Raw genomic sequence first — 13,289 nt, forward strand, 5'->3', positions numbered from 1 at the left:
AAATCATGAAACTATTTTAATTAAATTCTATAGGAAATTAGAAGCCTAACAAAATTGGTCTTGCATTTTTAGCATTTTTCTACAATTTTCTAGAATTTCTTTAGCTATGGCAGAAAAAGAAAAAGGAAAACTATGAACAATATTGGACCGAAACCGGCCCAAGTTAGCCCAACACAGGCAGAAGCGCGCCCGTGCAGACTTTGCGAATAAACCCCTGGCATTTTGAATAACCCGAACTAGGTGCCCTGCACTATTTCTGTGAGTCGCTGACAGTTTACAAGGACCCTCCATGTTCTAATTCTTCGCAGGCCGAGGTCCACGACAGTGAACAACACATGTCAAACTCCGGCGAGCCTACGCCGGCCGGATACCGCAACGGCTGGGTCACCCGTGTGGCAGACACCAGATTGGACCCCTCCCTCCCATTTCCCCTCACTCAATTTCACCAACGGGGCTTTGAATCAACTGGTTCACGGCGACAGTGCGGATGATCGGATGGATAAATGCGTTCCGATCAACCGGCAGCATGGATGACCAAATTGAAGCTTGGGGAAGCTTCACGGGTTCACCAGAGGTTATGTACACGCTAGAATTTAGACTAGGCAAGAGTAGAAAAGTGGGTCGACAGAGAGGGCGTCGCGGCGGCGTTCTATGGAGCAGAGGAATGTTCCGGTGATGGGACTCTGGCAAACTTCAATTGGTCGGCTCTGAGAGCAACAGAAGGTGGAAGACAAGCTAAAACAGGATGCAATTTGGTAGGTACTAACCCAATGAGTGCTGGCCATGGAGGAGTCCTTCACGGCAGCGCGAAGAACAGGGCGGAATGGATTTGTGGACTGTGTAAGTTCTTCTGGTGAAATTGAGTTGATTGCTCAAGTGCTTAGGTGCGTGATGTGTTGAAGAAGCAGGGTCCGGGCTTAATTTATAGGCCGATGGCCAGAGTTGGATGAGGTTTACGGCGGTGTAACCGCGCTAGCGAGCTCACCCGCGTGGGCAGAGCCACGACGATGGTCCGGTGGCCGCCGACTAACCACGTAGCGCCACCTCAACGTTTTGACGCCACACCGCGGAAGATTTTTACCGCGGTCGCAGACCCATCCCCCAGCCGCGGTGGCAATCTTATCGCCGGCAAATTCTTTCTGAAGTTCGATGAACAGTGCACCACGTTTCAGTTAAAAATCGCCTAATAGCCCATCTTTGGATCAAATTATCTCCAAATTTCTCATGGCACCAAGACTTAATACCTGTAGCAAAGTTGTTCTTCTACAATGGCTCTACAACTTTGTTACATTGATCCAGGGCAAATTCTTTGAATTTCTCGATCTACAGAGCTCCAAAGTTAGCCTTGATCAACTGCTTTCAGACTTAGCTATATGGTCACAAAAGTGGTTTTTTTGCAAATAGGCCTAAAACTTAGGGTTTCATTTGCAAATCCCCAAGTATGTGAACCATATGACTAAAGACACCTTATTTCCATGATTTTTGCACTTTAGTCCAAAAGTGCACAAATTTTGCATTTAGCCCCCTAGGGTTTTACTCTAGGGTTTTTCAGGGTTCTTTTTAGGGTTTTTGGGGATTCTAGGGTTTGAATACCATGTATGTCTATTCATGGTGACATTATATGGTTATTTCAATTGAGTTTTGAAGTTTTCTCCTATTTAAGCCTTGTTTGCTCTATTAAGCCCAATCTAGGGTTAGGTACCCTACCCTAGGGTTTTATCCACAAAAGGTCATATCAATACAACTTGTTTGAAATTTTTGCCTAGTGAATGCACTCTAGGTGTGACAAACACATGATATGCCATTGCTTATGATGTTATGCTCAAGTTTTAGTAACAGTAACACCAGGGGTGTTACATCCTTCCCCCCATAAAAGAATCTCGTCCCGAGATTAAAAGTCCTAGGGCAAGTAATGGAAAAGGAAACACGACACATCTTTATTTTCTTATTTTTGGTACAAGGCAGGGGTGGTATGGGGCTCATTCCTTTATTACAACAATTGTATAAACTTTACAAATTACATGAGGCTAAAAAGCTTGGGAAATTCTTTTCTAAAAAGTCCTGAGTTTCCCATGTAGCCTCATCTTCCCTGTGTTGGTTCCACTGTATCTCGTAAAATTTGAGAGTTTTCCTTCGGGTAATTCTGTCCTTTTGATCCAAGACTCGAATAGGGTGTTTTGAATATGTCAAGTCTGGTTCTAAGGCAACATCCGTTACTTTAATGGTTCGGTCGGGAACCCGTAGACACTTCTTCAATTGAGACACGTGGAACACATTATGTACTGCAGACAAGGTTTCAGGTAACTGGAGTCGGTATGCCACTGCTCCATATTGTTCAAGAACAGGAAAATGACCAATATACTGGGGTGCAAGCTTCCCTTTAACCCCGAAACGTGATACACCCTTCATCGGTGAAACTTTCAGGTAGACATAATCTCCAACTAGAAAGTATAAGGGTTGTCGTCGCTTGTCTACATAACTCTTCTAACGAGCTTGAGCTTCTTTCATATTATGAATTATTCGTTGAACTTTTTCTTCGGTCTCCTTTACCATATTAGGCCCGAAGAAACTTCTTTCACCAGGTTCAGACCAGTTTAACGGAGTACGACACCGTCGCCCATATAAAGCTTCGAAGGGTGCCATCTTAATGCTTTCTTGATAGCTATTATTATATGAGAACTCCGCTAATGGTAAACAATCATCCCATTTCTATGGGAATTCCAAAGCACAAGCTCGCAACATATCTTCAAGTATTTGATTCACCCTCTCAGTCTGCCCACTGGTTTGAGGATGATAGGCCGAACTATGGAGCAACTTAGTATCCAAAGCCTTGTGAAGTTCTTCCCAAAATTTGAACACGAATTGTGGTCCACGATTCGACACTATAGTCTTCGGAACACCATGCAAACTGAGAATATGGGCAATGTATAATTCTGCATATGTGGCCACTGTAAACTTTACCCTGACAAGAAGGAAGTGGGCGATCTTTGTAAGTTGATCAATGATAACCCAAATAGAATAATACCCTTTGGCGATCCTGGGCAATCCCACAATAAAGTCCATACTTATATCCTCACATTTCCATCTAGGGACAGGTAAAGATTGTAATGGACTAGTAGTCTTCATATGTATGGCCTTGACACGTCTACAAGTGTCACATCTTGCCACATAGCGTGCGATTTCAATCTTCATCTTTGTCCACCAATTGTGGCAAAACCGCCCGAATTATTCCGACTTAAGTGCCTAAGTCCCGCCTTAGAGGCTAGACCACACTTAAATGGCAATAACACGTCAGTCCCTCGGATCTAGTCTGACAAGGCCACTAACAGGATCAAATACCACGTACTCACTCGATGGTGAGGCACAAAGCAAATACAATAAAGCATAAAACCATACATAAAGGGAGTATTAAATTTATTACATCATCATCGGAGTTTTAGCAAAAGTAGTAATCAGTGTTCGGAATGCAGCGGAAATAAACTAATGATAAATGGAGGGATGGGGAAGCCTGTCCCATCACTCCTCATGCTCCTCCTCAGTCGAGGTAGGGTCCCACTCGACTGTCCAACCCGGTGGCAAGATGGACGGCCAAGTCACTCCAGCAACCATGTCCTCCAGAGAACCTGTAAAATTATGCCACAAGCAAGGCTGAGTATACTAATACTCAGCTAGACTTACCCGGTGTGAGGAGTCTACTCCTCTACCTCTAGACATGTAGCTGTTTGGCTGAGGGGTTTGTTGCCAAAAGCACTAGCTGAGTCTAAAAATGAAGTTTTAGCTTTTTCAAGTTTTAGTGTGACTCTCTTAAGACTAATTGTGTACTATCTAATCATTCAGGGTATCAAGCAAAATTAGCAATCAATATCTTTTTCCAAATCATCACATTTCCACTTGTTACTCAATGCAGTACAATTGATCAAGCAGTCTCATTAGCTGCGAGAAGCAGACGATTCAAATCGAGTTTTTATCCTTGCAAGGTAAACCTAAACACACGACGTGGCGAGGCACTCCGTCCCCACACACATCAACCTTCCCCATCGATTCCCTGGCAACAGATCAGGGCTCACTGCCTTGGCGTACAATGCCTCACTGACCCTGACTGCCGTCGTGCAGTGACCGCACTTGTACCCACCATAACCAGAATGGGAGACCACATCTCAGGTCGCGTGAGGGGCAAAGTCTGCGGGCAGGTTCACTCAGGTACTAGGCTTACCGATTTACCATATTTGTCGGCAAGTTTTTAGTACGTTCAAACGCTTGACATAGGTATCCGCACGTTAATCCTTATTCCAATTTCACCTCGTAGACCACGCATCGCCATGGATCCATGTCCACAGACCAGCATCCGTATGATATGAAAGTGGATACAACCAAATTCCTGACCTCGCGCGAGTGCTAGAAAAATCACTCAACTTCTACCGAGATCCCTAATTAGCAAAGCAGCTACTCGACCTAGCATACTAGTATCCATCTCAAAAGGTATCCTGAGTCATGCAACTAAGGTTCCAAACAACTCCTACACTTAAGTGCATAATACAAGCCTACAAACATTAAGTGCAGTAAAATAGCATATAGAATAGGTTATGCATAAAATTGGGGCTTGCCTTCCAAAGCTGGGGCAGGCAGATCCTCGATGGCAGGCTCTGGTGCTGGATCCTGGGCTACCTCCTGAGCAAGTCCTTGCTCCGGCACGAGGATGTACTCTCCGTCAGCGAGGTTGCAATTTATCGAATGCAATGAATAAGATATATGTATGCTATGATATGCAAAATTTAGTAACCATTAAGCATAGGGAAGGAAAAACTGAGTTAGTTGATGACTTAGGGTTTTCCTTGTTATAAGTTCTTAGTGGTTGATGCTTAGCAATTTAGGTTTAAGGTTTTTGCTTAGAGGCAAGCATAGTGGATTAAGGCTTGGATTGTCTCTTGAAGGTTTTAGTAAGTACTCCAGGGTTTTGTTGTTTTGGTTAGGGCAACATTAATTTCCACTACTAATTTCTCTTTTTATTGTCTTTTTATACTCTTAAGGTGGGTTTAAACTACAACAATGATTTCAAGTTTTATAACACTTCTGTAAAAATTACAGTGGGTTAATACTGGTCACTGTAGTCTGTCCTATAAATTTTAGGCCAAAAATAAATAGAACCTTCTTTGGACAAAAATAACAAAAATTGGGGCAGAGGGGTTACTTTGCACTACAACCCTTATCTAGGTGTGGGCTCTGTACTAAGGGTTATTTTTGCTAGTATCTATGGGTAATAACATGCTTCTGTGCCAAAAATCACAGAGGGTCACCTAGTGGTTATTTAGTTATGATTTTCCAAAGTTTAATGCTAAAAAGACACTTATAACTAGCTTACTAATTGAAAAATGTCAAACAACAGAACTTTCATTTTTCCTAGGTTCTTCTTAGCAAAAGAACAGTCATTCCTAAGGTAGGGGTGTTTTCTCCTTAGGATTATTTTCTTATGACTTTTCAAAGTTTTCTCTGTTTTTCATGAAAAATTGTGAGTGTAATTTCTTTCCACTAGACTATGGTTTAACAGATTTTTCTTGTGAACTACACGACTTAGGCATGCTAGGAAAAATATGGTTGCCCTCTAGTTTCCATTTTTAATCCCTTTTCTAAATTTTCCTATGTTTGAGCATAAACAAGCTTTAGTGAACAAACCCTCCTTAATCTTGTATACTGGGATGTTTATTAATTTTAAACAGTGTAACTACTAGCTTAGTGTCTCCACTATTTTTCTTAACCCTGGTCTAATAATATTTTTATTTTTCCTTCTAATATTAAGTTTTGGGCAGTTTTCTTATTTATTTCAAAACTCTAGAAAATAATACAGGAACTATGGGGTTTATTATTTTTGTCTAATAGTTTATATTTCACAAAGTCTAGCAAAATTGGTTTGACAATTTTGGATGATTATTCTTCAAGTTATGCATTTATTTAGTTCTCTGTAATATTTAAAAGAAGAATAAATTCGAAAGGGAAAAGAAATACAGGTTTGCGCTGAACCCCCTGAATTTTCTCTCCTTTTTCTCTCACAAAACAGTCCTCGGTATACTATTTGCATGAGTCACTGATATTGCACAAAACCCCTGGACTTAGCCGAAATCTAACCCGCGCTCCCTGGCTGGCTTAAACAGTACCCACGACAAAGATTACAGCGGCGAGGCTTACCGGCGGCAGTAGAGCTCTGGTGGGGTGGTCAGTGACGTCGGGGAGGTTACGACGGTCACGTCGGTGTGCGGGTCGGCGTCAGAGGTGGTCGGAGCTGTCCTGGCCACGAGCGCTGGCGGCGGAGGTCGTCGGCGGCTCCTGCTCCGACCAAACCACGATGGTAGGGTTCAATTAAAGCGCACGAGGAGCTCCACGGGGTGATGTAGAGGCCATGCGAGCAACGAATTGAGAAATGGTGTAGAGGTTTACCCGGTCCACGTGCTCCGACGGGGTTCCGAACTCCGGCGAGCATGATTGCGCTATTCCGGTGGCGCGGGTCCTCGGTTCAAGCTCGGGCAAGCTTCACGGCCTCCTAGGGGATCTATTCGAAGGCTTGGATCGAGCAGAGGAGGGCGAGAAAGGGATTGGCCACGGTGGTTGCCCTCGGGCGGCTCTGGTGGGTCGCGGGGAGGTCGCCGGAGATGCGGGCGAGCTCGGGAGAGTTAGGCGCGGTACAGAGGAGGCAACGGGGATGATGGCCGGGCACTAGGGTGGGCTTTATAGCCATGGCGCGGGCGTGGTCACGGGCCGACCGCGGGCGCGCGGGGTTTCGCGTGCGAGCGTGCTCTGAGCGCGCCCCGAGTGTCAGCCCACGTCAAACACGTGGGGGTTTACTTCTGACAGGGTTCAACGGCCGATGTGATCGCCTTAGCGTGCAGATCTTGGCAAAACCCCCGTGTACAGTCTCTTCCCTGCACCAAATCCTACCTTTTTGATGTGAGTTCCAAGCAAGGATACAGTCGGAGTAGAGAGATATGGGGGTGAGAAGTCGGCTCTGTCAGAGCTGTACACACCGAGACAAAAGCCATGCCAAGTCGTGTCAAATGGCTTAGGGTTGGGTTCAAACTTTTCCAGGGTGTTCTAGGGGTCTTTGGGCGCCATTTTGTCAATTGGGCCATAAGATTTTGAGGTTGGGATCAAAGTGAACATGTTTGATTTTTGAAAGAGGGTCGGTTTTGAACTTGAGAAAAACCTGAATTTTCTTTTATGCCTTTCTCTTTGGTGACCTTTTTGGGGTTCTTCTGAATCCTTTTTGGGGTCACACTCTTTCTATGTTTTGTAGGGTATTAAGTGTACTACAACTTTTATAATTAGTCCAAGTCATGACAATGTGATTTACATAGACTTTTTGCCGTAATCCCCTCTAGGGCTCCATTTGCCTATAAGGGATGTGAATTAGGGTTTGGGTCATTCCCTTCTCTTTTGTGCATGATAAGGCCAAGGCATGACTTCAAAGATGGGTTACACCTACTTAGGATCTTGATCCCCAAGTTTGGTGTCTTTTACTCAAACTAAACCACATGTGATGATGGGTTCAATAGTGTAGTCTTGAGTGAAAACCCTAAGTAACACCTGGGGTGTTACAGCCCTTCCCCCTTAAAGGAATCTCGTCCTAAGATTTTTTGTAGGGTCCTTCAGAGGGGGTACCAAAAAGGCATGCTAGGGTGTTGCATTTTCATCTATCCAAGTTTCTCTAGTTAACTGCTCTTCAAATGTCATTCTCTTTGCAACTTCAGAAGGAAGCCCTTTTAAAACCATTTTCCAAGTTTACAATGCCTTTAACATCTAAGTTTTTCTTATATTTAGTTTCGAAGGGTAGGTGGGGGTAGGGTTTTGGGGTTACGTACCGATTCCTTTGGGCAGAAAGTCGGGGAAGCGAGATCGTAGAAAATCCTCAGTCTCCCACGTAGCTTCTTCTACTGAATGGTGACTCCACTGAACCTTATATATTCTGATCGACTTTGTCCGTGTTGATCTCTCCTTTTGATCCAATACCTTGACGGGGTGCTCTTGATAAGACAAGTCTGGTTCTATCTCAATTTTCGGTTCAGGTAGTACTTCGGTGGGTAAGCGGACACACTTACATAGCTGAGATACGTGGAACACATCATGAACTGCTGACATGTGGGGTGGCAACTTCAATTGATATGCTACGGGCCCATAATTCGCTTTACTCTCATAGGGCCCAATGTAGCGAGGAGCTAACTTGCCCTTGATTCCAAACCTCTGAACACATTTGGTGGGTGACACCTTAAGGTAAACATGATCTCCCACTTCAAACTGTAGAGGCTTCCTCCTCTTGTCATGATAGCTCTTTTGCCTGGCCTGAGCAGCTTCTAGGTTCTTCTTAATAACTCTGACCTTTTCCTCTGCTTCAAGTACTAAGTCTGGTCCAAATATTTCCCTCTCTCCCGCTTGAGACCAATTTAGCAGTGTCCTAAACCTCCTCCCATACAAGGCCTCGAAAGGTGCCATCTTTAGACTGGACTGGTAGCTGTTGTTATATGAAAATTCTGCCAAGGAAAGGCACTTGTCCCAATTTTTACCATAGTGTAGCACACAGGCTCGCAACATGTCTTCGAGGATTTGATTCACTCTTTCTACCTGACCATCTGTCTGTGGATGGTATGCTGAGCTTCTTTATTGCACGGGTCCCAAGTGATTCTTGGAGCTGCTCCCAAAAGCGTGCCACAAACAGTGCTCCCCTGTCAGACACAATGGTCTTCGGAATTCCATGCAAACACACTATTTGATCAATATAGATTTCTGCATACTTCTCTGTCTTGTGGGTGGTATGAACTGGCAAGAAATGAGCTGTCTTGGTCAACCTATCCACGATGACCCAAATAGAATCATGGTGTCGGGAGGAATTGGCAATCCCACGATAAAATCCATGCAAATATCCTCCCATTTCCAAGATGGTATGGGAAGGGGCTGTAAGGTGCCTGCTACCTTCAGATGGCTAGCCTTGACTCTCTGGCAAGTGTCGCATTCAGATACATACTTAGCAATTTCCCTCTTCATTCTGGTCCACCAGTACAAAGATCTGAGGTCATGATACATCTTGTTACTGCCGGGGTGCATGGAGAATTTTGTAAGGTGAGCTTCATCCAATATTTTCTTTCTGAGCTCGGGGTTCTTGGGAACAACCAATCGGTCTCCAAACCATAGAATCCTTTTGATGTCCTGACAGAAGCATTTGTATCTTTTCGCCTTCTATTCGATCATTTCCTTAATAACTTGAACACCCTTGTCACCAATCTGTTCCATGACTATTTGCTCATGTAAGGTGGGCTCCACTGAAATATAACTTAAAGCACCGGAGGAAACGACTTCTATGTTCTGCTTGCACAACTCATCACATAGGGTGGTGATCCTTGCATCCATATTCATACAATTGCTCTGGGCTTTCCTGCTTAAGGCATCTGCCACAACATTGGCTTTGCCAGGATGGTAATGCACCTCCAAATCATAGTCCTTGATTAGTTCTAACCATCTTCTCTACCTCATATTAAGATCAGCCTGGGTGAAGATATATTTGAGACTCTTATGATCAGTGTAAATATTACAGTGAGCTCCCATCAAGTAATGTCTCCAAATCTTTAGAGCATGAACTACAGCTGCTAACTCCAGATCATGTGTGGGGTAGTTCTGCTCATGGGGTCTGAGTGCTCGGGAGGCATAAGAAATGACTCCGTTGTCTTGCATCAAGACACATCCAATCCAGTATCGGAAGCATCACAATAAACCTCAAAGGGTTTGGTGTTACCAGGCTGAGCTAGCACAGATGCTGTTGTCAAATGCTGCCTTAGTGTATGAAAGGCATCCTCACATTTCTGACTCCATTCGTACTTTACTCCTTTCTTCAACAATTCAGTCATTGGCTTGACAATCCTGGAGAAATCCGAAATAAATCGTCGGTAATACCCTGCCAATCCTAGAAAACTCCAAATCTGTCGTACTGTAGTGGGAGGCTTCCAATTCATCACTTCTTGTACCTTCTCAGGATCATAATATCCCAACTTGAGAAATTGTGTTACCCAAAAATTTAATTTCTCTTAGCCAGAAATGACATTTAGACAATTTAGCATACAACTGATGATCACGTAATCTTTGAAGTACTGTATGCAAATGCTTAGCATGCTCGGCTTCATTCTTTGAATAGACCAGTATGTCATCAATAAAGACCACCACAAACTTGTCTAGCTCTGGCATGAACACTGAGTTCATCAAATACATGAAATAAGCCGGGACATTGGTCAGCCCGAAAGACATTACCAAGTACTCATAAAGCCCATATCTAGTAGAGAAAGCCGTCATCGGAATATCACTGGCCCTGATCTTAATCTGATGATAGCCAGAGCGAAGGTCTATCTTGGAGAATGCTCTTGCTCCCACCAACTGATCAAATAATACATCGATGCGGGGCAATGGATACTTGTTCTTGATGGTCACCGCATTGAGAGGGCAGTAATCAACACACAATCTCAGACTCTCATCCTTCTTCTTTACGAACAAGGCTGGACATCCCCATGGTGAAGTACTTGGGAGAATGAACCCTTTGTCCAACAACTCTTGTAGTTGCTTTTTCAATTCCGCCAATTCTATTGGAGGCATCCTATAGGGTCTCTTGGATATAGGTGCAGTTCCGGGTTGTAATTCAATCGCGAACTCTATGTCTCTGTCGGGTGGCATCCCTGGAAATTCATCAAGAAAAACATCTGGGTAGTCATAGACTATAGGGATTCTTTCAACCGGTGATTCTATCATGGTGAATGCACAGAAGCGGGTACAACCCTGATCGGGTAGGTACAAGGTGATCTCGCCATCCAGTGGGGAGTGGATTTCTATGGCTCTGGTTGCGACAACAATTACCACATGGTGTCGCGATAACCAATTAGTCCCCAGGATGATATCCACACTATCCAATCCCATGATCAGGGGAGTGGTTTTAAATATGAAGTTACCCAACTTTATTGGTACGTGTCTATTGATCTGATAGGTGGCAACCCTGCCTCCGGGTGTAGAAATTGTAATACCCCCATTGGTGTGGTGAAAAGGTAACTGGCACTTGACACTAAATTTGGTACTGATAAAACTGTGTGATGCACCAGAATCAAAAAGAATAATTGCAGTATAATTCAGAACTGAAAAGATACCATTCAAGACGGGTGCTCCCTCTCGAATATCAACCATGGTGGTGAAGTTCAGCCTGCCCTGCCTCACTTGCACCTTCTGCCTCTTGCCTTGGTTTTGGTTGGAATTCTGTCCCTGCCTCTGCTGGTTTTTGGGGCAATTCTTAGCATAATGTCCGGTGTTACCACAAGTGAAACACCTGTTGTCATTGGCCTGACGGTACTGCTGCTGTTGTGGCTGATCATTGTTCCTCTGAACTGGGGGCTGAGAGCGGTTGGGTGCCTGCTGCTGCTGCTGTGGTCGGATCACCCAACGTCCTTGCTGCTGCTGAGGTCCTCTGTTCTGAGTTGTTAGATACAATCCTGAAGCGCTGTGGCTGAGCTGATGATCCTGCCATAGGGGTCTTCCTCTTCTTTTCTGCTTGACGGGCTGTGATGCAGTCCTCCTGAGAAATGGCCATGTTGACCAATTCATTGTAACTATTGGCCCTAACGGTGTTGAGACGGTCGCGGAGCTTAGTGCTGAGCCCTCTCCTGAATCTGTCCCTTTTCTTCTCATCTGTGTCTGCGTGGTATCCGGCATACTGACACAGGTCATTGAAGGCCTGAGCATACTGTAACACTGTTCGATTCCCCTGAGTGAGTGCCAGAAACTCATTTATCTTGCGGTCCATAATGTCGGCTGGTATATGATGCCCCCTGAAAGCTGCCTTGAACTCTCTCGATTCCACCTTATGGTCAACTGGCTGCATAGCAAGGAAGTGGTCCCACCATGTCCGCGCAGGGCAGCGAAGTTGCTGGGTGGTGAACCTGACCTTAGTCACCTCTGAACAAACTCCATTGAGTAGTGGGAATTTGGATTCCACTACCCTCAGCCATACATCAGCATCAAGTGGATCCTCCGCCCTGGTGAACAACGGTGGCTGGGTACTGAGGAACTCCTCATAAGTGGCTACCGCCGGGTGACGCTGATGATCACCACCACCATAATGCTGAGGTGGCGGCTGACGCTGAGCCAACTATCGCAAGATCTCATTCTGTTGAGCCATCAGCTCTTGCAGAGTAGGAGGCGGTGGCGGAGGAATGCGTTCATTCTGTCCACGACGCGCTCTTCCTACCATCTGAAAAATCAAGAATGCTCTCAATATCACATTTCCGATGTCAAGGTTCATACGTGGTGAAAGATTTGCAAGGGTAAAAACCACTATATATTTTCTTGCATAAATCATAAAAAGATTCCACATGGCATAAGACTTTCCTTCATAAATTAAAACTGACATCATTCATCATCCAACTTTCAAAAGAGATTGTTGTGATTACATCAGTGACTCAAAAGACTCAACTCTGTCTAGCCTAGTACCCCAAGGGTGCAAAAGCTAAGCTAGCTTCGAGGAGTTCTATCACCACAAACTTCTAACTCTATCCCGGCGACCTAGTGAGCAAACGAGGCAATGCTCGACTCGGGGGAAGGTGGTCTCCCTGAGCCAGCAGTGTCCAAGCTGGAGGCAGGCTCCGGCTCCTCTCCTCCCTCGATGTCGACATCCTCGTTGGCCTCCATATCCTGGTTCTCCTGGTGGTGCATATCCAAATGTTGGTTAGCTTCTACGAGTTGCTGCTGAGTGTTGATTAGCTGATCCTCGAGAACCTCAATGGTGTTCTCCCTGGTTCCCACTAGTTCCTCAAGCTCCCAGATCTCGTTGGACATCTGCTCCACCTGTAGGTCCTTTTCCACCATCTCAGTGGACAGATCTACCGCAAGTTCTTCTCTGTTATCCAAGGTAATCTTGGTAGCCTCCAACAATGCCATCAGGTGAGACATTGCCTCTCCTCGCTTCACCTGCAGACGATACAGAGCATCCATGCATCGCACCATCAAGTGCGCAATCTGCCTTGGGTAAAGGGCCCATATATCCTTGGCATGCTCCACTCGGTCCTTCCACATTGGGTCATCCTCCTTTTCAGCAGGGAATAAGCCAATGGGATGAGTAGACAGCTCCAAGGGGTGAAAACGACAGAAGGTGGTCAGCCCGTGGAGAGCAATCGCCTCGATAGTATCCTCAGCCCAGTATTCGAAAGACTCAGAGTCGAACGAACGCCAGCCTGGCTATAAGGGGTGAGGCTCTAGGGGCATCCTCACCCTATAGTGGGGCACTC

The sequence above is a fragment of the Zea mays genome, chromosome 3, assembly GCF_902167145.1.
Source record: "Zea mays cultivar B73 chromosome 3, Zm-B73-REFERENCE-NAM-5.0, whole genome shotgun sequence".
In the NCBI taxonomy this organism is placed as follows: domain Eukaryota; kingdom Viridiplantae; phylum Streptophyta; class Magnoliopsida; order Poales; family Poaceae; genus Zea; species Zea mays.